Source organism: Urocitellus parryii, unplaced genomic scaffold (genome assembly GCF_045843805.1).
Source record: "Urocitellus parryii isolate mUroPar1 unplaced genomic scaffold, mUroPar1.hap1 Scaffold_37, whole genome shotgun sequence".
Classification (NCBI taxonomy): domain Eukaryota; kingdom Metazoa; phylum Chordata; class Mammalia; order Rodentia; family Sciuridae; genus Urocitellus; species Urocitellus parryii.
This window is the reverse complement of record NW_027553327.1, coordinates 8,518,823-8,543,696: the sequence shown is the minus strand read 5'-3', so window position 1 is coordinate 8,543,696 and position 24,874 is coordinate 8,518,823. Positions and strand designations below refer to the sequence as shown.

The 24,874-nt window shown below is 32.1% G+C and overlaps 1 pseudogene; it reads right to left on the bottom strand.

Annotated features, from left to right (window-relative positions):
- Window positions 1-596: 596 nt before the first annotated feature.
- Window positions 597-24,874, bottom strand: part of LOC144252185 (testican-3-like) — a 165,021-nt pseudogene continuing 140,743 nt past the window's right edge.

The following is a 24,874-nucleotide window of genomic DNA, read 5'->3' as shown; positions in this document are numbered from 1 at the left end:
CAAGAATCTGTGGTTTTCCATACTTGCCATTTTATAAAATATCCTACCATATCCAGAATAACTTCATAATTAAAAATGTCACTGTTAACATAAACAACTTAATAAGATTCTACAATGGTCACTTTGTTTTACCATGTGGTCTCTCTTTTACTCTGATGCTACTTTGGAAAGATCTGGATCATGCATAATTTTATAAAATCCTTGGGGATCAGATCACTATAAGTTGTAAATTTAAGCTGGGGTTTCAGAAAACAAAACACTCATCATCCCAAGCACTCATTCGTTGTTATTTTTATGGAACATTTGCAAAATTTGTTCTTATTCAGACTTTATTTTACTAGCTCTCCATCACTTTCCTTTGTCTGGCTATACTGCATATATGTTCTCTTTTTCTCTAAGACATACAAAAACTCAAAGTAAATAATTCTTATTTCAACATAAATTTCTATGACTTTTCGTGCCATATTTGAAATAATTATACAAAATATATATGAGGTTTGAAATAATTTTGTTTTGGGGCAACAAGGTAATTCTCCATAAGCAATCACTTTGTCAATATTACAAATGTGCAATTTATTGACCTCAACTGCCATTAATCAAATGTATCCATCATGGTCATCGCCATCATCATCATCATCCCCTTCATCTTCGTCATCATCTTCAATTTCATCTTTATCAGTGATGATGTCATCTTCATCTTCTTCATCATAGGTCCAGTCATTAAAATCTCCACTTGCAAAATCTCCAGAGATCTCAAAATCTATAGCTAAAAATAAGTAAGCATTATATTTATTTTGACTGAGTATTGGGGTGATATATATACAAGAGATAAAATACTAATGAAAAATAGGAAAATTAATAAATTTTTAATTTGCTCATCACTTTAATGAAGATGAGAAATAAATCAGTTATTTGATAAACTGTTACATGTTAAACTTTATCATTTTTTAAAATTTGTGTGCTAATAGCAAAATTATTGTTGAGGTATGCTATATAAGATTTCTAGTTCAGTAATTTTGATCTCATTCTTTTTTTTTATAGAAGTTCACATGACATATTGAATCTTAAAGTGCTTAAAATTTCTTCTATAAGTGTGGTTGCGGAATAATTGTTCCCCTCCCCCGAATATTTACTTCATGATCCCTAGAACCTACAGATAATAACTTAAATGGAAATGGAACTTTGCAAATGTGATTAGGTCCTTATAACTGGAAATGGGGAGATTTTCCCAGTTTATACATGAAGACCCCAACTGTCAGTTGGGTCCTTAAAATCAATGAACATTTCCCAGATGGTGTCAGAAGGAGACATGACTACAGAAGAATGGACAAAGAGATGCAAAGTTAGTTTTAATTTGGAGGTAAGTCTCCTTGAGATAAGGAATGTGTGTGACTTCTAGAAGGCAGGAAAGATAAGGAGATTGGTTTTCCTCAAGAGTCTCAAAAGGAGCACAACCCTGCTGATACTGTGATGTTCAGCTTAGTGAGACAGACCCGATATCTACTCGTGACAGACAGATTGGCAAGATGACAAATTTCTGTAGACCGAGCCACTAAGTTGGTGGGAATTTGTTACTTTGACAAAGGAAATATTTATTAAATTATTTTTTAAAAAATATTTTAGAAATAGCTAATAATTTTTCTGGAGGTAATAATGCCCATTTATATCTCAGTATGTATTCACTTTTCAACTTCTTAAATGCCAGTGTGTCTTCATTTTTACCTCTTCTGGATATTAATTCTTATAATTTTTTGGTATCTAATTATAACAAATCCAATTAATAAAATTCATTGTTTATGAATTGGTTGAAATCATCACACACTGAAATTTCCATCTTATATGAAGAAAATGTTTCTATTTTCCCATTTCCTGCATATTCTTAATCATAGCATGCTAAGAAATCTCACAAGTCCATGATTCCAAAATAATTTTTGTCCACTTTTAATTCATCTTCATATAATTTTCATTTACAACAAAAATTACATTTTATTCACCACTGGCAACACAGATAACTGAAGTAATTAGTAGTACTAACACTTTAACTTACATATTATGAAGAAATATTCTCTACATGTTAAAATTAAATAAGATAGCTATTGAATAGTATGTCTCACTGAAATCTAATCATATTGGACAGAATAGAAAATCAACAACTACTAAAAATGTTACAGAATAAATTAATGTAGAAGAGGGATTTAAGGATTAAATGAGATTACTTTCATTGTTTACTCTTTATCTTTTCCTAAATAACGTATGTCAAATAGCAGTTAACCTGTCTGCATAGGACAGGTCTTCATTAAGTGCTTAGACAAATTAATGAGGATCTCAGTATTGACTACTGTGATTGGTAATTATTAAAATAACCTTTCCCCTTTATTCTGGATCCTATGACTTCATTTCCATATGTGTCCACACACCAGCACTGCCCAACACTGCCGTGGCATTGTGTTGGCTTGTAGTAACCATCTTCATCACACAGAGGGATGTACTGTCCTGTGAAACATGCACATAGTCACCCACAAATGCACGTATGTGTTTTACCAATAAGCCTTAAGACATACACAGGTGAAGTGACACTGTATTCCAGGCTACATACTAGTGACACCTGTAGAAGAAAACAGGTATGTGTTCTGCTGTTCTGGCACTGCCATTGCCATAGGAACTGATTAAAACTTATGGATTCATATCCTGTTTTAAGGAAACTACCATTTAAACATGCCTCATTTTTGCAAAGTGTAGTGTTTTCAGTGGTATAGTACAGCATTACTATGTGATGCTATGCTCACATTCAATCATTGGGAGCACTTATATGGTGTACAAGACCCTATATCATCTCATCACTAACAACTTTCTATTTTCATTCTCCAAAGTTTTCATTCATATTTTTTCAAGATCTTTTCATGCCTTGTAGCTATTACCACTCAATTTGATGCTTTTTCACCTTTTTTACACACTGCCTTTTAATATCAACTGGAATCTCTTTTCTTCATTGTTTCATTTTAAGACTCAACTTAAATATGCCGTCAATATGAAGTCTTCTCTTAAACTGGAGGAGATGACATATCTTCCATCTCATGTGTGTGTGCATGTGTGTAGATTATCATTGGATACATTCAAAACTACACTTCCATATCCTCTGTTTGGAAATGTTTGGGTTCTCTTGACTTTCATTTTTGTATAAGTATCTCTTAAACTCAGTCTTATAGAACACAGTTTAGTGGGAATGGTCAGAAAGAGATATTTATTTCTATTTGTATAATATATAGCACAGTATATGGTATATTCCTAAAGATAAATGTTTAGTTAGTAATTTATAAGTATGGTCATATTCCTCACTAAATTCTTAAACATAAGAATGTGAGTTCTAGAAAATTAGAAACTTTTCTTTTTTTCCTGAACTTTTTTTTTCTATGATGGAAACATCATTTTTATTTTTTAAAAAAAAAACCCTAAATATATAGTTAGAATATGAAAATCATTTATTCTTATACCATATTAGATCATAATTTTACCCCCTCCATAAGTTTTACAATTTTGATATGATAAATAGGTGGTTGATTTAAACTTATAAATTATAATTCATTTGAACTACTAATCTTTCAGTGAAGCAGATGGAGTATCTCCAACAAGGAAAACTTTGAAACATTTTCAATGGATCTAAGGCCACAAAAAATAAGAAAATCAAATTTCCAATATTTACTACTTTAAAACAGCATTTTTTTGACATAAACTCTTATATATTTTATGCCAGTTCACTTTGAAAGTGAAAGAGAACACTAATAACAGAAATATGCTAGTTTGTTTATATATATATATATATATATATATATATATATATATATATATATAAACTTACTTACACACACACATATATTTTAATTATAAAGATAGCTCATCAAAATGTAAAAGAGATTAATTAGATCCAGAGTCATAATTAAGTTACATGCCACTAAGTAGACAAATGTATTAGCATACTTAAAAGACACACTGCCTGAGTTTTGTCCTGCTTTATATACCAAAATGCAAAAAAAAAAAAAAAAAAAGAACAAACTGTGACAAAACTGGTGTAATCCAAGTAAAACCTGACCCTTATAGCTGCCAGGATTATAGAAATAATAATTTCTTAGATTTTTACAAATGTGTTCTGATTGTTTGGTGCATGCAAGAAGTTATCTTTAGGAAAAGTTGGGTAAAGGATTTCTGGTAACTATGTACTAATTTTGTAAATTTTTAAGAATTTAGCATTATTCTAAGAAGAATTTATTTAAAATGTTCAAGCTTAAAGAAACATACGATAATCAAAGTTAATGGTTTGATGGTGTCTTGATTACCAAACATTCAAATAGTTCGGGGCTCATGGTAAAATTTGCAATTATCTATTTATATGTTGGTCTATCTATGTACCTACCTGTTTACCTATCCATTCATCCACACATATATTCCATTGCTAAAAGTAACATAGCCAAAAATACTCATGAAAACACTAAAGAATACAGTCAAACTTCTCTGAGGCACTCAGCTTTTTTCACCCCATCTTTAAAATATTTGATTTATATATTCTCTCTGAGTGTATATCTATATTTATCTATCTGTATACCCATCAATTCTTTTTTTTTAAGAGAGAGTGAGAGAGGAGAGAGAGAGAGAGAGAGAGAGAGAGAGAGAGAGAGAGAGAGAGAGAGAGAGAGAATTTTTAATATTTTATTTTTTAGTTCTCAGCGGACACAACATCTTTGTTGGTATGTGGTGCTGAGGATCGAACCCAGGCCACACGCATGCCAGGCGAGCGCGCTACCGCTTGAGCCACATCCCCAGCCCCTACCCATCAATTCTTACATTATTAACCACAGAATTAGAAGTTTCTGCTGACGTTTTAACTTTATTATTGTTTAAATCTCTTTTTACTTAATAACTTTCAAAATGAACATTATATTAGGGTAATAAAACAGACATAATATCTTTCAATAGGTGAGGTAATAAAAGTAAGTTTAATGGCTTCCAAAAAGTTCATAAATTTTGTTGCTGAAATTTAGTGCAGTCTATCTTTGTTGGATTAATATTAATTTCATGTTGCTGTTTCCCTGGGGTTATTTATGTAAGCAATAAAGCCTTCAGAAGAATGAGCTATGACTCACCTAGGAGTTTCTTTATCCCTTGTCACTTCTGAATATTCCTGAGCTCCGTCTGGCAAGGTGGGTCTGTAATGACATTAAAAATGTCACCTTTAGGATTTTAGTCAAACAGAGAATGGGTAACTTTTTTGATATCAATCTTCACTTAGTCTTTACATGCTTTTAGAAGACACATTACATATTGGTTGTGTTATATTCCTTACTTATACAGATAAACGTTCATATAGATTGTGTGTCCGGGATGAGATTTATCACTCTCCCATCATCTTGTTTTTTCTTAGAATGACTGAATTTGATGAAAAAAGAAAACAGCAAAATAATTATATGATGAAAATATTTCCCATCATGTACTATTAAAGCATCAACTGACTTGGCAATGAAATTCTAACCAATTGATGAAATTTCCCTCATTTAAAAGAGTTGCTAAGATATAGAGAAATAATTTAGCATTATGATCTATGGAAAAGTTGATACTTCTTTTAAGATGTGTCAGAAAAACTCATAAATTCTAATATTGAATAATGTTGATAATGTACCTTGGTCTTTCTATTGTCACCCAGATGCTCCAAATATATGTGAAATTTAGAAAGAGGATACAATACACCATAATTTCTGATAAACCATGATTTTAAAAATAAACAAAACATTTAAATAAATTTGGAATTCCTCATTTGTCCATTTTTCAAACTCAATCATTTCAAAGGGGATATTTGTAGAGAAATAGAAAATTCAAAATAGTCACAACATAATATATAATGTGTATAATAGTCACACATACACACACACTCACACACAGGTATGTGCCACTGAAGCCTGCCTAGATTTTTAGGAGTGTTTAATGACCTAGAGTACATATATGCAGTAAAGTTGACATGTGTTTATGTATGCATTCAATTAAAATTTTAACACAGTAAATCCATTTTTTAAACTTTGCTTTAAAATGGTTTACAAACAGTTAAGCTACCCTACTCAGATAATCCTGATTAGCAATTTAAGGATAATCATTTGATCTCTACTTATAAAATTATCACTAAATATTAAAAAGTAATTTAGATAGGGAAATCCTGATAAATGTTTTCATATTTCTACATGGACATAATTTAAAGTAGCTTGTTCATTCTCTTAGCTTTCAAAAATCTTAAAAAGCATTGCAAGAACAGGTGTATCACATTAAACTTTTTTCAAGGTTTTTAAATTAGCATCAGAATTATACATAGCATTATCTTCTAAGTTTCCCAAAACTTCATTGTGATGTGAACTTTAGATCTATTTCTCTGTATTCACTTGGTACAAATTGCTAATTCCTTTGATTCTGTAACATGTTTCCAAATTTACATTTGGTTTGCATTCCTAATAAAGAAGGGTATATAAGGAACTAGCAGCATTTCAATTTTTCATCTTGCTTAATTTTTACCAGAGTATTGAAGCACTGTCTTTGTTAGTGAATTTTTGAAAGGCTGAACTATTTTGTAAAGGTTGAAAGACTTAGTCATTTCAAAATAAAAATGAGTAAAAATAACTTTATGGTAAATGCTGTGGTTCATTCAGCTCATTTAATATGATCACAAAATAGAACATTAAAACTCCACAGTATAGTGATAAAAAAAAACATTTATTTTACACCATGGGCAAAGCAGATAGCAAATTAATTTTAATGATTACTTTTAATATCTATGTTCTCATATCTCTGTGTGCTTCTTGATGGTTCATAATGGAAACTATAATGAAGTACATTAATATAAAATATTAATTATCATTTTTCATCTCACTTAGCATGTTTGCATTTTTAGCAGTTACTTTGCTCAACATCCTGCTTATGGTTCTTTTTATAAACACACAAATTAGAAAAAAATCTAGTGAAATAAATAAGGCACAGAGTATGGTTATTTCTTTCATCATGAAAGATTACATAAAATTTGAAATGGAGGTCTATTATTTGCATGTACAGGTGACTCATCTTTTACCTTGCTGTCTCTGGAAGCAGTAGCACCATTCATTGTTTGATATCAAACTGTCCTTGTATGTGTCACAAGAATTGAAAAATGCCTTGGTGCACTGTTCGTTCTTATCAAGGTAAATGCTCCCAGCTCTGACTGGTCCAGCAGTAGGTCATAGTTTGTATCGAGTCTGTTAAACATCCAGCCAAGTGAATCCTTGCAAATGGGCAAAATACTGGTATCAAATCCTAAATGCAAAGAAAGAACATGGTTAGCTAAATATGGAAGATCTCATCACCCAAAAGAAAAAAGCACATCAACAAAACAGGTAATTAGTGCATGGTACCTACTGGATAGTCAGAGAGGTAGGGCTTTACATTTCATCTTGGGAAATTTGTTTCACAGTAAAGTGCAGAGAGTAACATGAGGAGAATTGTGAGAATTAATTAACCAGAAAGCACCTGGTACTAATTAATCATTCATTCAATGGCAGTTAGTACTGTAATTAAACATTATTTACATTTTACTGTTCAAGCTTTTTCCGAATAAAGTTTATTGTGATAAATGTTTTAATCTATATATTTATGTATGTATATATATATGTATATATATGATTAACACTATTATTATAAAGAATTGAAATTTATTTCAATTAAAAGAAATTAAAATGCTATTTTCACTCAAACATCATAAACACAAAATGATTAAAACTTTAAAAATTCCCTGTATCTTGCTAGAATTATGGTGTTTGTGGTACTTCAGTTAAAACTGTTGACTAAAGAATAGCCATCATGCAGTATTACACAATTACTGTTTTCTGTGTCCCTCAAGAGGCAATTATTACAATTAATTACAAATGTGTTACAGCGGGGGTGGGGGAGGTGGGTGCACTGCCTACTGGGGAGTAGGGAGTGAGCAGGGAAAATGACAGAAATTTCAGCAATGTGGTAACAAAGATGGGTTAGCCTGGATAAGCCAAAGGTCTAAGGTGTCTGTCCTAAATAGCATCAGATATAATATCAGTATTTCGAGCCCTTAAAAAAAAAAAAAACAGATTCTAAAAATAAAAGTACAGGTGCCTCCCAAAGGAGATGGGATGAGAGCCCTTGCTGACCCTAAACAGACAGCAGATGTCATGTAAGCTATTAAAACAAATCACATTGAATTTTTTAAGGAATGTCTGAAGACTGAGTGTGAGTTAGCAGGATAGGAACTCAACTCTGCAAGCCACAAAAAGAAGAGGGATTCATTCCATTTGACTGACACTATTCCAGAGACATCAGCAAACGTTTTCAAGGTAGACAGAGCAGGAAAAGAGACCCAAGGAAGTCACCTGAGAAGAATCATTTGCTGGAGGAAAGGTGTGGAGGCTCACCTACATCCATCATCCCTGTGTCCCTCATGGAACAAAGACTTAAATTCCAGAGGAGAGTCAAATATTGGCTAACTCTAAAAATATGGATAAGGATCTTCAGCACCCTGGGAAAATGTTGTTCCTGGGAAAGATTCAGGAGAATATCCTCAGTTTAGACCATTAAAGAATTCTATCATTAGCAGAGGGGTAAGACCTCTGTGGAAGGAAGAGAAATAGGAGGAGGAGAAGTTAAGAGAACATACAAGAGCTATGGATCATCATAGAAGAGTGTGATAAATATGCAATTAAATACCAGTGGGAGAAGGGAAGGGGAAAATGATGTAGAAAAAAATAGTACAAAACATGGGAGAGGGCTTGGCTCACCAGTAGAGCGCTTGCCTAGCATGTGCGAGGCCCTGGGTTTGATCCTCATCACCACTTAAAAATAAAATAAAGATATTGTCCATGTACAACTAAAAAATGAAATATTTAAAAAATTGGATAAATTAAAGTTGTAAATCCTTGTATTATAGATAAAAGAACAAAAAGCATGATTTGAATGTTGTGAGTGACACATTAAATTTATATGTTGTAAATCAAAGGGAAACCATCAAAAACATTTAAAAAGTCATAAAAATAACAAACTAAAATGCAGACCAAAGGAAGTCATGAAAATAGTTAATTGATCTAACATAAGGCATTGTAAGAGGAGAATAATTGCAAAAAAGAGTTAAAAAATAGTAAAGAACTGAACAAAATGTAGATTGCAATTAAAGCATGTCAATAACTAACCATATGTAAGTGCTTTAAACATATTAATTAAAAGTCAAGGAATATCAGCTTGGATAAAAATACAAGAAGACTTAGGTTTGTTTTCCTCAAGGCAAATAAAAAGACATACTATATTGAAATTAAAAGCTGTAAAAAATGCATCATGAAGCACTAATGAAAAGAAAGCCAGACTGAACATATTAATAATAAATCTGAATACGGACTAAGGAATGTTACCATTATAAAAAGAAACATAACATGATAACAGAGTTCAATTAAAAGATGTAATTATTCTGAATGTGTCATATATGTAAAATGAACACCAAAAATGCCTGAGGAAAAAAATACAATAGGCCTAAATGGAGGAATGAACAAACCCCAATTATAAATGGAGATTGCAACAATCTTTTATGACCAATAAATAGAACAAATGATCCTAACACATTAAGGTTATAGAAGATCTGAACAACATGATAAGTTATGAGAAATCTTTACATAATTTACATTGAATGAATAGTCAAACAAATAATAACAGAATACAAGTTCTTTTCAGGTTCACGTGACACACATTCTGATCATATCATACATCTTACCCAACTCAAGAGAATTGAAGTCACACAAAATATTAAATGGAAACATAACAAAATGACAATAAAAACCAACAATGGAAATAAAAAAAATGTAGAAAGTAAAAAGAAAATCCAGCCCCAAATAAGCTTGAATTAAATAATTGCAAAGATGGTATTTTAATTCGGTAGCAGAACAAAAGTTGATGCCAGAATCTGATCTCATAGTAATATATTCTAAACACAGAAAAGGATTCAAATGCAATAATGTATGTACGTTGGAAAGATAGAAAGTACAGTATTTTTTTAGAAAGGCTTTATTAAGCAATACTAAAGAAGGTACTTTAAAGTAAAAATAGAAAAGATGCAATCAGAAAATATTTGCAATACAATGTGCTGTTACAAGATTAAAATAGTAATAATAATCGGGCTCTCACATTCTGAATATAGTCTTATTTCATTATGCTAAAATGTGTCTACATTAAAAGTATGTTTATTAAGTATATAAAATGAGGTAGATGAGAAAACCATGTACCTCCAGCTGCTAACAATTTTTACCTTCTGATGGAGGCATCAGATAGACTTAGTAAACAGATGCTAATACTCTTCACATATTTTCCCTATTAGTTTTTAAAAATAAACACATTAAGTGTATAATTGAAACAGATTACAAAAACAGAAAGTGGAAAAATATAATGTTACACAAATTATTCCTCCTGTGATATGTTGAAAATAACATTCATTAATATGTCAGAAGAACATCATAAAATGTATTGCCCTTTTATTGATTAGCACACAGTTCAAGGATAGCTGTGGTGGGTAGGTGCATTTGTACATTAAAGAATCAAAGATAATTATGGTTTTTGAGTTACTTTATTTGCCTTTATTTATAGTTTTCCCCTTGATTTTAACTATCACCTCTTGATGCTTCCAAGACACCAATTATCTAAACATTCAGGGAGTCTCTGAACTACTCATGATAGCACTGGTGAAAATTTGACAAGAAAAACTCTTATATTTTAGCAAACTGTATATACATGAAATAAAAGAATGTAATGTAAAATTGTGTTTCATTTTTTCTACATAGATACCTTTTCTTAGCTTATTCACTACCGTATTTTTGGGAGCTGGTATTGTTTTACTTTGTAGTAGGTTCCGAATCATGTTTAAAAACATTCTGAATATCCTAGATGATCATATTTTGAAAGTCAGGTACTCATTTTATTGAAAACAATGTAATAAATTTGACAATCTTTCATTCACACAGTGAGAATGAATCTACTTAAATTTCCTAAAATTTCTCTAATACTAACAGCAATTTCTATTATTTGAAATAATATGCTTTCTCATTCTAAAATTTCCAGTACTAGTTGTAATTTTCCGTGTTTGGAATAATATAGTTCCTAAGGACTAGAAGTTAATCAACTTTGGTTCCTGTAAGATCCAGTTCAATAATTTCCTAGTACACTTTATTGTAATATGTCATTCACTTTGTGTCTTTTTTTATAATCATACTTTTAGTAAAATAGAAGTACATAATTCAATTTAATATGAAATATGTTATTTTGATAAAATTAAAATATCCATCCATAGGTTAAGACAATACCTTCTTAATACTAAAGTGTATAATTGAATTTTAGTATACAGAGTTACAGTTTCCACCTAATAAAAGAAGAAAATGCCAGATGTCTCAATAATTAGAACCACCAAAACAAGCAATGATCTGTATCTTTCAATTTACTGTTTAAAATAAGAAAATAAAATTTATCTTTGAACTTTTTAAACCTTTGTTTTCAAAAGCTAGAGTTCTCTGCTCTACCTAGAAGGCTCCTAATTGCATTAAAATGGGGCATTATTTTTAAGCCATCTGATTCCAAATTCAATCTTCCTCTCAATGTGAAGACAGCATGACATAAAGAGAGCAATATCTTAGTAAGAAATTAGAATGTGTTCATTTTCCCTAGGGGTTTAAGTAATTCCATCATTTTCTCTGAGAACATTTGGTGCGTAAGAAAAAAATGATATAACATTATCATAATCTGAGTCAGTTTGTTAATCTGAGGATTTTTGAATATGATGCTGATGTCCTGAAGCTTTCCAAATTGAAAAAGAAAAATAAATACAATAACACTTTGAAAAAAAAGTAGATATTCTCCATTGCAACCATATTCATAAAAACACTGGGTGTTGTATTTCTCCTATTTGACTTCTGAAGATTTAAGCAATAGAAGCAAATCAAAGTATATAAATTATAATAGCTGTAAAATACACTTATTCAACAAAACCTCAAACAAGTATTTTCAAGGTAATGATAAATAGAATCAGGACTACACAGCTCCATTTCTTCTTATCCAAAAACCCATTTTAAGGTTTTATTATCTGAGTGGTTTTCTATGGTCATTCATTTGTTTTTCAGTTCACTTCAAAGTCCATCTCAACAAAATATATTCCAGAGGTCTGATATCTTTTATAAACCAAATGGACTTAAATTATAAATACGATTTGTAAATTTATCAGCTGGCTTAATTTATTTAAAAGCTACGACATCATCATCCTCTTTTTGAAAACCATTTAACTATAAAATATTTACACTAAGATTAAAATAAAAAGCAATTTGGGGGGCAATGGCATGGGTAATTCTTTATGTAAAGTCTGTGAGAAAATCTGGTTAACTGCTAGGCACAATGGCCCTCTTATGGAAACCCAGCAGCTCGGGGCTGAGGCAGGAGGATCCTGACTTAAAATCCCACCTCAGCAACTTAGTGAAGTCCTAAGCAACTCAGCAAGACTCTGTCTCAAAATAAGAAAAATAAGAAGGGCTGGAGATGTGACTCAGGGGGTAAATGCCTCAGTCTCTAGTACCAAAAAATAAACTGAATAAATAAACAAAATAAAACATAGTTTACTAAAATCTCGTATTAGTGCCACATTGTGTTTGAGAGCTATGAATAACTACTAAAACAACTAATAGAAAATAATATATCATTTTTTACCATAATATACTTTTTTTGTCAGAGCAATGTGATGTTTAAATAATGTAAAATGTGTAGCAATTCTGCTTTGATGACCAGTGTATGAGGTTAGCAAATCCCTTCTAAAAAGGCAGTATACCCCTGGACATGGTGGTGCACACATGTAATCCCAGAGGCTGAGGAAGGAGGATCATGAGTTCAAAGCCAGCCTCAGCAAAAGCTAGGTGCTAAGCAACTCAGTGAGACCCTGTCTCTAAATAAAATACAAAATAGGGCTGGGGATGTGGCTCAGTGGGTGGTTGAGTGCTCCTGAGTTCAATCTCTAGTACCCTCCTCCCCCAAAAAATAAATAAATAAAAGTGCAGGATTCCCTAAAAGTGGAGTATGAAACCAAATGTTTTAAAAATGGACAGATTTCAGGAAACAATTGAAATTATCAGAGAAATTTGGACTAATCCTTTTTAGCAATCTGGTGTAAGAGTAGAAAATATTAAGTTAGAGACTATATCAACTGTTCTGCATATGGTTTCCTATTCCACTTTCAGGACATACCACCTTTTTAAGTAAGGCATCTTTCCATTGAAGTGTCAAGTCTTGAACTTTTTAATCTAATCCTGCTATTGTCATAATTTTGTCCTCCTGGAAACTGCATGTTATTCAGAGATCAAAAGAAAGCAGCTACAGGCTGCTTGTCACTCTTTTGAAATTAGGTCCCTGTCTAGATAATAATGTGTGTTAAGATTTATTAACTTATGCATTATACAAATTGCTATTGAGTCTATATTATGTGACAATAGTTTTCCAGTAGTTGGGGATTGCAGAGTAGAACATTTTTTTAATTCCTCAAACTTACATATTATTTTGAAGAAAAAGAAAACAATGCAGTAAGATTGTGAAGTAGCAATACAAGCTAGGAAGAAAAACCAAGTAGCATCATGAGGAGGCTAAGGCTGAGTGGCCCTGGTGGTGTTTACCTGGAGTGGGATGAAGGTGCCTGAATAAAGTAAAGGGAGTGAGTCATGCAGATACTTGGGTGCAATATCCTAGGACCTGTAAACAGCAAATATGAAGCCAGTTCCTCTACTGTGAGGAAATACATTCATCAGAAACTCCCATTATACCTGTAAGAATACTCAGGTTTCAGCAGACAATCAAAATTACAAGAGGAATTTGGACTAATTCTTCTTAGCAATCTGGTGTAAAAGTAGAAAAAATACGAGAGTATATCACCCATTTTGCATTTAGTTTCACTATCATAGTAGCTATGTAGAAAATATATAAATACTAAGGATGATATTACACTACCCTGTTTTGAGGTAAGGATACAGGAAAACAAAGATGTTATGACTTAGTTTGTATTTTTAATCTTTATAACTGGACAGTAAACTTAAATAGATTAAAAAAAAAGTATGTGATACTGCCGGGAAGAAAATAATATACACTATTAACACATCACAGGTTAACTTACAAATATAATTGTGAATTTTCAGATGACTTGTATTAGGTTGTCTCTTGGATTGAATTTGGTTGTTTTCTAGTTCCAAATTTGCTGGTTCATAAGTTTTATGAATGCATATGCTTTCATGTTCAACAGAATTGACAAAGTCCTGGGTCTTCTTTTGGCCAAGTTTAGAGCCAGTTTTTCTGAATTGGGCCTTTGATGCTCCCTGTGTTATACTAGGAAACATCACATCAAAGGCTTTCTTTGAAGTGAGGTACACTTTTAGGTTATTTAAGGTTATAAAGTATCGAAAAGGACACTTGTGCCAAATTAATCCCTTGTCCACTTCTGTCCTGCATGGCAAAGGGTTTGGCACCCGCTTGTGTTTACCTTTCAAAGTCATTCATTACTGGAGGTTTACTTATAAAACTAGAATATCAGGTATAAGTTTTAATCAATATTTTCCAAGACACTATAGAAAAAAGTAATTTCCAGTTATTCTAATGTCATAGAAAGCAAGGTCTGTAATATTTTAAGAGAGCATAGCAAAAAAGCTTATTATTTTAATGGAAATTACATTAATAATTTAAATATCAAAGGTCCATCTCAAATGAAATACTACACACAGTAAACAATGAGCATTGGCTTTTAAGCACACTTCATTGCACAATTGAAAAAATAGATATTTTGGCTTTTTTTTTGCATATTTGCCCCTACTTTTACAGTATTGATAATTACAGATAAAAACCCCAAATGCTTTGTATATGATGTCCAATAACTTAGAGATTGGTATTACAAGAAAGAGATGATTATCTTCATTTTATTATTATATTTACCATTAAAATGATATCATTCTATTCATGGAGTATGAATAACAAAAATGATTTTTAGAAATCTAAAAAAATTAATAGAATTCATTTTTAATGGAAAAAAAACAACATTTTTTTCTCTAAACTGTTCTTCATGTATATCATCACATTTCTATATTAAGGCTGAAGTTAGTTGATCAGAATAGGTAAGATATTCTGACTTCCCCAAATGCAGCAAACTCCATTGTCATGATCAACATCAACCTATAATCTTTCATTCAGTTAGATGGGAGTTAGAGTCTACAGACAAATAAGTACAAATTGGTGCAGAGCTTTGGTAAGAGTGTATATATGTGCATAAATGAGCTGTTATTTTAGAATTCCAGATGGTATAAACAAATTAGATCATAAAAACCTCTTAAGGAAATCTGGAAAGTTGTATTCTTATTGACTCATAACTCAGAGATAAATAAGTGCTTATATAAATTTTAATTTTCAGACATTAAAAAATATTTTTTTGGAAAAGTTTTCTTCAGTACTGTGGATTGAACCCAAGGGTACTAAGTGACATGCCCAGCCATTTTTAGTTTTCATTTTGAGACAGGGTCTTGATAAATTGCTTAGAATCTTGCTAAGTTGCTCAGTCTGGCCTCAAACTTGTGAACCTCCTCCCTCAGCCTCCTGAATTGCTGGGATTACATGTCTGCACCACTGTGCCCAACTCAAAAGTCTTTTATATGAAGAATAATTACAATGCTTTAAAAATCAAATAGCATAATTTAAATGAACTCTGACATTTAAATTACAAATGAATTGTTTTAATATTGCTCAAGGAAATAACAATGATTTTACACTTATTAGATTTTTTAATGTTACCACATATGCTGTTATTGTATTTGGATATATTTTTCCTAAATTAATAAGTATATTTATCATATTAGCAAGAATTACATTAGAAATTTACAATTCTAAGAAATTTAAATTTGTTTCTTATCCAATTAAATCACTCAGATGAATTTTATTTCAAGAGTAGTTATGTTTTTAATAAACTAAAAATAATTTCTAAGATCTTAAAAATAATTTCTAAGATCTATTGGTACTTAAAACCTTTACCTAATTTAGATTAATTTAATCACTGGGCATTACTTAGCTGATATCTAATATAATAGCTAGGTCAGTTCTTAAAAATATAAAACAGTAAAACATGCATTTAAAGTAACATAGTACTTTGCCTCTTATTTTTATGGCTTGTCTGAGAAGTTTATATACTTGAGTTTGTTAATAAGCATGTTCATTTTTGCCACATTAAAAAGATATATTATAAAGAAGCATATGGCTGTAAAAGAGTATGAAATATATATTCATAAACTTGGTTAATCTATTGCAAAATGCTGATCCATAACAGTTTATAATCATCCACCTCATAGTTTTCTCTACAAAATAGTTATTGTAATTAACAATTATATACATGTATATGACTCATCTAGGCAAATAACTTAATATGAAAATATTTTATTAAAAATACAATTTTGTCCTAAAATATCTAAGTCCTCTAAAATATGTGAGATAATACCTAAATAAATTTAAACATTATGAGATTTAGCAAAATCAATATTTGTCTTGGTCCATAATAGATAATATTTAAAATGGTTTATTCATAATATTTTAAAAGTAATGTCAAGTTTTATTTGATGCAGAACTAAAATTTGATTTTTCTTCTGTTGCAATGACACAATTTTCTTGGAATTTTGGTCTGGTATTAATAAAGGATCACAAAGTTAATTTTATTTTGCTTTCTGTTTTATGCAACTGAAAGGCAAAACATTTTGCATTGGAATATTTCCCTGCAATTTATGTTGACTTCATCAAATCCTTAATTTTTTAAAACATGATATGTGCAAATTCTTCTCATTGCCATATCTAAAAAAAAAATAAAGTGAAGACCCAATTCTGGGAGTTCATACAAGAGATACAAGTATTAGTGATTAAAAAAAAACGTTTGACAACAAATGATATCAAGGACTTCAGGAAAATGCAATCAACTGGAATGGAAAAATGGTAATACTACTATCAATTAGGGTAAAATATGTGCTGGAAAACAGTAAGTAGGATAAAGTATAAGAAAATAGAATAATAAACCAATTCATTAATATGAAATAATAAATCGAGTGTACTATAAAATAGAGTAGCTAACATGTGAAGCAAAATCTACTAAAAATGCTGAAGGGAGTTGTTCGTGTAGAACTACAAAGGAAACTGTGAATATGCTTTTTTCAGAATTCAACAGGTAAGAAGATACATCTTCAGATATGTTTTGTTTTTATTAACTGTAAGCTTTTCAAATAATATTCTATGTTCATATTCACTACCAATAAAGAATATGTAAATTAAATTTAAAAGAAAATATTATACTATATTCAAAAAAACACAAAAGATAAAAATAATGATAATACTTTTTGCTACTGGGATGCAGGCAAACACTAACTCCATACCTTACTGGCCAAAATTGGAAATGCCTTCAGATTTTCACTTAAAAGTTTGGTAACATCTACTATCAATTGTAAATTAAAATGCATTTGCACTTTAACCCATTACTTCCACTCATGGAAATAAGAGCATGCAAATTGCAGCATTAATTTTCACAGAGAAAATAATGGAAGCAATACATAATCATTCCTAAGGAACTCATTGATTGATTTAATTATACTAAAGTACAGGATGTAGTACATTGGTAGCTTTTTGCTTCATCCATTCCTTAATTTTTATTTGGCAAATGAATTTTATTCTTATTTAGCAAATAAAATTTACTATTAATTCATTCATTTTTATTTAGCAAGTAAATTTTATTCCATTTAGTAAATAAAATTTATTCTTAATTTTTATTTAGTAAATATTATGTGAAACTCTATTCCAGGCTCTATGAATACAATGATGAACAAACATCTCTGACTTCATTGAATTCCCAGTACTGTAGTGGAGCATGGGAGGGTTGATTTACAAATTAAATATAATGGATTGAGTGAAGGATTCACCCAAGGATTTCTCAGTTAGCCACTGACTAAGTAGTATAAATAATCCTATAGCAATGAGAAATGTAGTACAGTGTCTCAAAACCATTTTGTGGTCAATGTCATCATTGTATATGTATATACAACAGTGGTTCCATAATATTATGTTGCCTAGTGATATGTTAACAATTTTACTTAGAGAAAGTACATTCTATTATAGCCACACAATGACAAATTCTACTATTGATGCATATTTCAGAATGTATCTCCATCATTGAGACACATATGACTATATTTAAAAAACTACATCTGTACTGAACATTTACAGAACTCTTCTTTGCATCATTCTCTAAATTACACAATATTACAACTACTTACATAGCATGTATATTGTATTAGATATCAGAAATAATCTAAAGCTTTTTAAAATTATGTGAGAAGATGTGTGTAGGCTATTACCAATACTGTGCCATTTTAATAAGGGATTTTATGAATCCTCAGATTTCTGTGTCCTGAAGATTTTAGTACCCTCATGGTCCTGCATCCAATTCCCCTGCATATATAGAGGGGCATTTGTAAATGTTTTAGATAAATTTTCATTTTTTCCTCATGCTTCTTTCTGTTTCTCAAACATTTCATTTCATTGACAATTTTCACTCATAATTGCATTCTGAAGAAGGTGATGAAAGGAGAGCCTGCATTTCTCATTTGTTCCCAATTTCTACTAATGTTGTTACACCCCAAAGCTCTGACTCCCTCTCTAGTCTGTGCCTGCCTGAGATGAAAGCACTGCCCGGACAGTCCGCGTAACCACTGCTCCTCCCAGCACCAGCCTCAGTGATGGTGCTCTGTGAAGGGTTATATTTTATTTCATGAAGCAGGGTTCTGAAGTATAGCACCATTCTTAAACATGGAGCTGAAAATTTATTAAACAAATTTATTTTCTGTATAATGTAGCAGATGTTTACTATGCTTTCATTTAATATACATCTCAAAGAGTGATATAACATATATTATCAATTCAGTTTTTTTTGTTACCACACCATAAATCTTTCTTCTGTATAATAAAGTTCTGTGTAGGGGTGAGTGAGTGTGTGTGTGTGTGTGTGTGTGTGTGTGTGTGTGTGTGTGTATATATATATTTTTTTTTATTAAATTTTTTGTAATGTGTGTTTTTTGAAATGACATTTCAATAAAGAAAAAATTGAATTACACCTATTATAATTTCCTCATCTGCACAGGATAATTACTCTGACAATTAATAACAATTTGAAATTATTGTTTGAATAAATGGATGGTCAAACAGGGGTCAAATCAATGGAAACTACAGTATTATTCTTTTTTAATATTTTACTTCCATTGAGATTCTCCTTTTGTAATAGCTACAAATTTTAGATATCTAGAAAATATGTCTCAAAACCCATGTATTTCATAAGCATACCATGGCATTCTGATATGTCTTCTTTCCTAGTGGATGGTAATTTTATGGTCACATATATCTACACAGAGTAAAAATAATAGTCTTCTGCCATTTGATAGATGAGGTAAAGTAATGCAGATCCATTCAGGTTATTATTTTACCTGATAGACTGGCAGATTAATCTTTAATGGCAAAAGAAAGACAGTAAAGGTTGTAGAAGGTTAGACAGTAATCAAAAAATGCATATTTAATCAGATGAATTCCATTCAGGAACCTGCCCAGAACTGCTTTCACTCTTGCATAATATTAATGGAAGGCATGCCTGCTATTACAATCAATTCTAGTAGCCATTAAGAGAATTACTGTGGGGTAAAAATGAAGCAGTGAGCTCAAAGGTTGGTACTTCTGGCGATCATTTGAACTAATAAAAACTGACTGGCTTTGCAAGAGCAACATACATAAGTTTGAAATAAGTGAATGAATTTTCAAGTTCATAAAACACTGTCAGGTCATTTCAGAAAATCCTTTACAATGAATACTACTCAAATAATTTAAACACATTCTTTTCTAATACACTAAAAAGTATAATCTAATACTGCATTAGAATATAATTACCATTTGTGGCAAAACACAATAAAAGGTTAATGAAATTATACTCCTGATGTGGATGCAAAGTTAATTAAGAGTTGTAGAAAAGCAGTGTTATTGAAAAGTAATGTTGAGAAATGATTCTCAAATTAGTTTATATTGTTAGCAAATAGGTATATGTTTCTTAATTACTGGTTATTGTTATTTAAATATTATGTACATAAAATTATAGGAACAGTTAAAACCTATGTCACTTTTTAATTTGAAACTGCAGTTTAGAACATGTCTTTATATTTAGTGTCTTAAACTAACTCACATGACTCAAGTCTTTGTATCAATCTCCATAAGAAATTAAATCTTTAGATTACAAGCAATACATAACGCTCTATGTTTTATAATTTGTATTGCTTATCATAAGTGAATAATTCTGTATGAACAAGGAGATTATTTATTTGGCAATTTACCTATAACTCAGAGGAGTTTTTATTAAATGGGAATGATGCTTCTATTTTGCATGTTACAGAGCATAGTTAAACAATGATGAAATTGAAAAAGGTATTTTTATAAGAATATTATGTCCTATAATGAAATATTATTTTAGAAACTTTAAACACTGAAATGGTTGAATATATTCTATTATTAAACTTTTAATAAGTAATTTTTGTGTTATTAGTGTTTATTTTTTACTATTAATTGATTTGACTTAAGGTACATATCATTATAATTTTAAAACACATTCAACACTAACACAAGGAAGGCTTAGTAGTATACTTGACAAAAGATAAATGAGACTCTAAACAAGGACAACTAGTCAGACCAAGCTTTTGCATTTTACTGCTGAATAATTAAAGTACTAAGAGATCTACATGGAAGAGACACAGCTGGCTAGAGAAGGAAGCTAGTCTCAACAGTCTCAAGGGATTGCATGACTAGCTATGGGGCTGTTACTAAGCATTCCACATGGAAGTAAGCCAGGGCCATTGGCTTCCTGCAGTAAGTGGATGTGGATTGTATTATATCATTTCTTTCATGTTCAAGTGTAGTGTGACCGATTAGCAAAGTCATGCTAGGAACACAAGAGCTCCCACATTGCTGTTATACAAGGTGTGTTGTTGTGTGATCTGTGACATTTGCTAAAGCAAAACAAACATAAAATGGTTAAATCTTGCTGTGTCCCATTATTTTGGCCATTGATATGAACTCAAGGTCACTACTGCCAGCTGAAGAGAATGAGGGAATGTCTCACCGACATTGTTTAGGTTAAACTCAACTGTTTATTATTTTCTCAGTTATAAAGTTTGAATAAAACATGAAAAGAACAACAAGTTTTAATGATTGTATATGCTAAATATTCTATTTATAAAATCAGAATGAAAAACAGCGCTCAATATTATGCATTGCTTTTCAGACTGTATATAATGTCTAATTCTTGATCCCCGGTAGAATTTGTGATGTTTTGAATCTAGAATGTTGTTCAAAGTATCAGGTGCTGAAGGCTTGGTTCCCAGATAGTGGCGCTATTGAAAGGTGGCAGAAACTTTAGAAGGTGGGGCTTAGTTGAATGAATTAGGTTCCTGAGAACATGCCTTTGATGGGTACATTTCATATTGTGTACATAGTTTCTCTCTCTTTCTCTCTCTCTGTCAAAATAAACCTTTCCTTCTTTTAAGTAGCTTATATCAGGTATTTTGTCACAGCAGTGGACAACTGACTAAGATAGCATCTATGTTATGTGATATTTCCTCTGTTCCAGATATTTTTCTCATGGGGGGTCAGATGGTTTGAGGAAGACTTTTTGTCTCTATATTAGTCCTGATAGAATCCCAAGGCCATAATAATAACTGGTGACAACTCAAGACTCTTTACCTCTTCTGTGTTATTTATTGTACTGTAGGTTGACAAGACTTTGATTTACTTTTCCAGAATCTCTAACAGGATGTCCCCAGAGTAGATTCCATCTGAATGCAGTCTCAAGCTATATTTGGAACACAGAAGAGTAGTATGTTACTAAGCTTTTTGTAACTGTGCCCAAAGTGCCTGACATAAACAACTTACTGGAGGAACAGTTTATTTTGGCTCACATTGCAGAGACTTCAGTACATGGTTGGCTGACTCCATTGACATGGGACTGAGGTGAGGCAGAACATCATGGAGTAGTGCATGAGGGAGGAAAGCTGCTTGCTCATGGCAGATGGGAAACTGAGAGAAAGAGGAAGGGGCTGGGAAAAGTCAAACCTTTCTGTGGCATGACCGTAGAGTTCTCCTTCCTTTAAATATGTCCTGCCTCCCAGTTGTCCATTAAGCCATCAAATGGATTTTGATTATCCCTCTGGGTATCAAATGGATCAATCTACTGATGTTGTCAGAACCCTCATGATCCAATCATTGTCAAAAAGTCCCACCTTCAAATCTTGCTGCATGGGGACCGGTGCTTTTAATACATAATCTTTTGGGGGACATACCAGATTCAAAACATAACAAGGAACAACAATATTTTTGCTTACCTAGCAGAAGCAAGCAGACCTAAGGTATGGTTAGATGTATGACTTTGGGGGCCTCTTCTCTGGATGTATTTTTTCCCTAAAAATCATTCACTGCATTTTATTTTCATACTTTCTTTTTTATTTCCTACTATGAATTGTAGTGTATTCCCCCAAACTCAGATGTTGAAACTATCATCCCCAACATGATTATATTTGAAAAGTCTTTAATAGGTAAATAAGTGAAAATGAGGATATGATTGGAACTAGGATTAGATGGGACTGTGACTTTTTGGAGAAGAGGTAGAGATTCTCATTCTCCTGTCGGTCCCATTTTCTGTGTTTCCTCTGTGTTGTGTTAGGACACAGAAGAGAGATTTCATGGACACTCGAGGAAGACAGCCCTCACCCAAACTTGATCTTATTGGTTGGGACCCTGACCTCAGATTTCCAGCCTTCAAAACAATAAGAAAATAAATGTCTGTTGTGTGAGTCTGTGGTGCTTTCTGATGAAAGCCTTAACTAAAAACACTGAAGATAGCATTACACAGATGAGAATCCCTGGAGCACTCCTTGAAAGATGGCAAAAACCTGACTGTAATACCTGCCTTCCTTTACTTGTTTCTCCAAAACTTTCAATAAGAGCACAAAAATCACATCACTTTGAAATACCCACAGTGATTTATGAACCTCCAACTGAATTTCAGATAAAGTCTTTTTCTATGATAGACAAAGCCAAATGGGTTCTCATGGGACTAGCAGGTTTTGTTGATGGTGTGAAAATCTCATGGGACTATTTCTCAAATAGAACAAAGCCATTTTGTCCTTACTTCAACAACAGGGGTATTTCTACACAAGTTTGTTTTGGGTGATATTTTAAAACAAATATTCATTGCTACACAAATAGATATAAATTTGCTTCTAAAACAGCTTTGGAGTTTAAGAAAATGGAACAAGAAAACATGATAATTAAAATGCACTTAGATGAAATGTAGCAAGGTATTTCAAAGAATTGTGCCTAATTAGTGATGACTTTAAATAGTAATGTCATGGGCCAGGCTATGTGGGCACTGACCAAATAGACTGCATTTTACACTGAGACTCTATATTGTGTAAGAAATGCTTCTCCCATGGGACAGCCCCACCGCTGTACCCAAAAACAGTTGCTTAGCATAGCATGTTTGGTAACACAAAATGACAATTCTTATACAATGTAAAATTGTTCTATTTTGGGTTCCCATTTTTCTTGGACAATATACCCTGTCAGAGAATGATTTTCTAGACTTTAGTAACCATTCTTTAACTTGTACTCAAGTAGGGTCAGTCATTTTGACCCATTTCCCCTTTTGCATATGATTTTAAATCTCATGATATTTGTTTATGGTTTTGGATTATAGCAACCACTTATGATTAATATGGTTTTGGAATATAAAGGTTGCTTTAATCCTTGTAGGAGGTGGAAGGGTGCAGACTTACAGCCTGCCCCTTGGCCCATCAGCCAGTGAATCTGGACTCCAGCTGATGTATAAAGATTGTTTCATATCCTGCTTTAAGATCAATTTAAGATCAATTGCAATTTAGCCATAAAAATAAAAGTAAGTGGATGACCATTAGAAACTGTTATATTCATGGGAAATATACATTTTTCTCCCTTTTTTCTCTTGTTCCTTCCTTTCTTTTTAAATTTCTTCCCCCTTTTGGTTTTGCTACCATTTTTACTTAGGCTACTACAAAGTGCCAGTATAGACAATTGATCAGCACACCCAGACTTCACAGATCCCTAGAGTGACAAGACTCAGGTGTCCTAGTAGCATCAGCCTTGGTGGAAATTTGCAGCTATTCACAAACCCTTTCCTTTGGAGCAGCATGACTCTCCACAGACTAGTCCTTGGAGATGGGCATCTAGACCAATCCAGTAAAGCCCTCTACCAAGGAAAGACTACTGTCCTGGTTGGACAGACTCATATTTTGGCCTCCATCATCACCAGTCGTAGTGTGGGTTTGGGGGAACATCTGAGACTGTGAATGTCCTTGTATATGTGAGATTAAGATGTCAGCCAGCTGAGTGTCAGCTCTTGTGTCCAAAAACTGCCTTCACTAACACTTTCCCCAAATCAGACAGCCTAATGTGGAGGAAGAATCTATTTTCTGAGACTCATAGGGTAGTAAGCATAAAACTTTTCCATGGTGGGACCTATGGACAGATCCTAATAGTGTCCACCCCCAGTTCCGTACTCACAGATAACACTTCCAGAATAGATCCGGTGCCAGAGAGAAATGCATGGCTGCAGTCTATTAGACTTTTATTCCACCCATCATCACCAGTCACTGATGATACAGTCATAAGCCATAAGTCTGCCCTCACAGTAAACAGTCCATAGCAATGTGGGTCTTGG